Source organism: Sabethes cyaneus, chromosome 1 (genome assembly GCF_943734655.1).
Source record: "Sabethes cyaneus chromosome 1, idSabCyanKW18_F2, whole genome shotgun sequence".
Taxonomy (NCBI): Eukaryota; Metazoa; Arthropoda; class Insecta; order Diptera; family Culicidae; genus Sabethes; species Sabethes cyaneus.
Window position 1 is genome coordinate 42,332,396 of NC_071353.1, and position 4,800 is coordinate 42,337,195.

The window sequence follows — 4,800 nt, forward strand, 5'->3', positions numbered from 1 at the left end:
CTTGTCGCACAGAGCGATTCGGCAACACACCTCTTCAGCTAATATGCACACAGCGTACGAGCGAAAGCGGAGTGGGAGCGAACGACAGCACTCGGTGAAAATCGCCCAGTGAGTGACAAACAGCACTTGGTGCTGCCCTTTGCCACACTCCGTACGGAATTGCGCAAAAAAATTGTTTTGTATTTACAAATTTTCTGCCCTTTTAAAAGTGAAAATACACGCTGCACTGAACAACTAATATGGTCTATGTTAAGTTAGTACGGATCAGGCACCGCAACAGTAAAAATGTTTTTTTCAATCACACCACTTCAACTGACCCAGCGCAGGGTGTACAATCCAGCCGCGCAGAGTGCGGCTCTTGGTGTGGTAAAGCACGCAGCAAATTTATCACTCTGCGTTTGCGACTGCCTTTTTTTGGTGCGCGTAAAACACGAAAGAGCGTGTTTAGCCAAAGAGACACTGAAGGGAATTTGTGGGCGAACACACACCGCATGGCGAGTGTTGTGTTGTTTAAGAATGTGTGTCTTTTGATCTGCGCTGCGGTTTATGCCACCTCTGCCGCCAGAAACAGTCCGCAACACCTTTCGTTCAAATTCGGCTAGTGAAGCCGTATGCAAAATTATTGTCTAAAGTAAGTAGAGGACTACCAGTTTGATTAGCGTTCTGTACATCGTCAGCTTTGTGGGGCGGCGTATGCTCCTTGATCGAAGAGTCTTGCGAAGGCAAAAGTAGGCTCTTTATCCAACTTGAATGCGTTGTTGAATCTCCTTGCTCGTATTATTGTCGGCGGTGACGAGAGATCCTTAATATACGAATACATCAACTACTTCCAGTCCATCGCCGTCAATAGTCACTGTCCGTGGGAGGCAAACGTTGCTTTCTCTGGAGCCTCTTCTTACCATGTATTTGGTTTTCGACGCATTGATTTGTAACCCTGTTCTCCTAGCTTCCGTTTCTAGTCTGGCGTACATTACCTCCGCCGTCCCAAAGTTTCTAGTAATGATGTCGAGGTCGTCTGCAAGGTCGTCTAGGAGTTGGCTACTCTTGCTATAGATCATTCCTCTCGTTTCGATAATCGCTCGCCGGATCACACCTTCAATAGCGATAATGTCCATCCTCGTGCCGCAACCCTCTGCGCGATTCGAAAGGACTCGAGAGTGTCCCCGAAACGCGCTCGTGCATTATCTACCATAGCTGGTAGATTTAACTGTACCGCATTCAACTGTATCGCATGCTGCCCTGAAATCCACGAAAAACGAATTCTTCTGTTATTGGGAATAGACGACGCAACAAAGCAGCTTGTAGGCGGCGTTGACCAATGTGATGCCGCGGTAATTACAGCAAACACGTATCAGGTTTAAGTGTGTAACCCTCACGAGTTTGGTTTGCCTTCTCGTAAAACTTGTGCGTGTCATCAGCCCGGAATAGTTGTTCCAATACCTCACGATCTCTGTCCTCCTTCTAGGGCTTTTTCCTCCTCAGGACCGTGGTCAACTCATTCCGCGCTCGTCGATACATGGCCAAATTCTCTCTCGTGGATCGCCTATCGCTTAATGGCATTCCCCGTCCATCATTTCGTGCACTCAAGGTCTCCACTCCTATCACCGCCGCGCCGGCCCGTTGACGGCCGAGCGTATCATACTCTATCCGTTTTCGAGGGTCGAAGCATCTAGCTCCGCAGATAAAGGCAGAGCTTCATCCAGCACGCACGCGTGGCACCTGGCGTGTTGTTTAACTGCCGTATGTTTAAACGAGGAGGGCGGCTTTGTCACGAGGTATAAACCGTCGATAGTTTTGAGCGCACGTGTACTGCTACTAGGTAATGGTCAGAATCGACCCCGTAGGGAGCGTACGTTGGTGATGTTCGAAAAACCGACCCGCGATGAGAATATGGCCGATTTAGTTTGAAGTTCGTTGGTCAACTGATCTCAGGATGGCTTTGTGGATATCTTTGTAAGGAAAGAAAGTGCTTCTGATCACCAAGCCTTGAGAAGCTGCAAAATGCCGTTATCGTTCGTGTCGGTGTGCATGCTATGGGGCCCAATCACCGGTTTATACATTGCTTCCCTGCCGACCTGAGTGTTTATATCCCCAATGACGATCTTGGTGTCCCGTGGTGAGCAGCTCTCGCACGTTGTCTCCAGCTGTGCATAGAACGCTTCCTTCTCGTCGTCAGATCTACTTTCGTGTGGACAATGTACGTTTATGATGGTGTAGTTGAAGAAACGACCACACGCACATCCTCTCGGTATTCGCCTTCCAGTACATTACAAGCCCGTTCCCAGTTCGTTGGTCGCTCCATCGCTCTGGAAAAATTGGGCTTTGCCGCCACGGATCTTCCACACCTTCTCGCCTTTGCGACAGATCTTCTGCAGTGCCACGATGCCAAACTTACCAGGTCCTAACTGATCGAGCAGCACCCTGTCGCCACCAAACGAAATTTAGCAATCTGCAGTTCCGGGTACCACCCTCCATTCCATGTCCTTATTTCGTCGCCTTTGTCCATGCCGAAAGTTCCGAGTAGAATTTTCTTGACTCTTTTTAGTGTTTTGTTTTTAGATAGGTAGCCGTACTAGGGCTTACGCTACCGAGTCTCGTGATAGGGATGCCATCTTACAGTGTCGAGAAAACGCTGTGCCTGCCCTGTTGGTATACGACCTTTGTTTCCACCGGGGTTGGTTACCCGATCTCCGCTAAGATTGCTCGTATTCCGCCTGGTACCACATGGAGGTAGGGATTGGAGTTGATGGATAAGAAGCTTAGGACCACTACCCGAGCAAAGTTTTAGAGCAAATTGAAAACAAAATTTGATACCTTGATGTAACTGATTTTGATTACTCGGTCTGCTTTCATTTTGGTCGACTTAGTGGTTAAAATATCAAAATTGATAGCAAATATTCCACACCGTGAAATGAAATTGAATACTACTTTTGCTATCAAAAATATCAAACGGAATACTAATTTTGCTGTTATACAATAGTAATGGGAAAGCTGAATTAGTTGTCATTTTGCTATCATATCATCAGGATATTGCTATCAGAAGATACTTTGAACTGACCATTTTACTAGAAAAAATTTATGTTAAATATTGTAGGTTTATTTACATCATAAATAGAATTTGTCAGCACTTTTTTTTTCATTAAGAATGAAAACAAAATGAAAGTAAAATCTGATACATCATAAGTGCCATTTGGACTCGGTATCAAAACATGATTGCTAGTTGATATCAACAGCATAATATGTAATAATTTTGATATACTTTTGTTGTCAAACCTTGCTCGGATATGGAGTCTGTTTTGCGCATTATCCAACCATTTACCACCTTTTTTACCATGAATTTTGATATCTATGTGTCAATGTTTTGTGTCTATCCTTCTTCGGGCTTTTAATGAATCTTGCCCCGGATAAGAGAGTGGTCTTTAGGTACATGTATAGAGACAATAAGCTAAAGGAGCGAAAACACACACTTAAAACACGTGCGTCAGAGCCAAAACCGACAAAGTGGAGTATATCCTTTTGAAATTTTATGTTAGTGCGACTGTGCCAGACTGTTTCGCACCGCAGACTCATGTCAGCCAGTTCTAAAAGGCCAGTCTTTGCGAATTTCAAAGATTTCGTCTCATTGTGCCTTCGTAACATGATTAAAGGAGAGCAAATTGACGCCCGATACTCCGACTTAAACGCAGCGTTTGATAGGGTTGATCATAGTGTTCTCCTAGCAAGGCTAGACGAACTGGGAGTTTCCTCACCGTACTGCAAGTGACTACACTCGTATCTAACACACCGTAGGCAGACTGTGACTGTGAAGATCGGATCCAAGTTTGCCGACTCGTTCTGTAACATCTCTGGCGTACCACAAGGGGGCAACCTTGGACAGCTGCTCTTTACGATTTTTGTAAATTTTTCGCTCCTGCCACCCTTAAGGTAATTTTTAAACAAACGGACTTCGACTATAAGTTTGAATAATGGTGCACCAGAAACATTCTCTTCGTCAGCATCTCGAACTGCATCGCCATCTTTTTTCACCGTTAAAATAAACCTGTCGCTAGTACTAGTTACAACATGGAGGGATGTTGGTTATAACATATTCGTAATCTTTGTATCATCCTGGATTGCGTTTTAACCTTTCATATACACTATATCGAATTCCAGAGCTAATAGGCAACTGGGGTTTATTTTTAAAATGGGAAAAGGTTTCGTTACTTGTACTGTGTTTGATCATTGTACTATTCACTGGTAAGTTTTATTTTGGAATTCGGATCCGTGATCTGGTGTCCCTATTAACCAATTTGGATCTCGAAAGGACCCGTATTCGCTCAAGCTGTGTTGCTGGCTAGAATGATTTTGAGAGATATTAACTATCCCGTCATTTTGAGTCAACTAAACTTGTATGCTGCCGATCGTTACGTAAGTAGAAATATCCCGCACCTGCAAAGACGGAATGCAAACTATGGACCCTCGACCCTAGTACCCTCTAGAAAGCTCATAGAGCAAGAGACTGTAGATCTTAGATCACTGGGTTGGCTTACGATGGGTAATCGGATTGGCTACGCGCACAAAATGTGCAACCACTTTTGGATTCCTAGGCTCTTTCGGGTTTTGTTTTAAGGAAAAATCGGGTAAGTGTGGGTGTGTAGTAAATATTTGGCAATTAGGTGGGTTCGCGTTATACAAAACGCTAACAACACAGGTAGTCCTCTACGGGCACGAAACATGGACAATGTTCGACGGGCACTGGAAATCACTGGCCGTTTTTGTGCGTCGTGTGCTTAGGACTAACTTTGGCGGTATATGAGAACG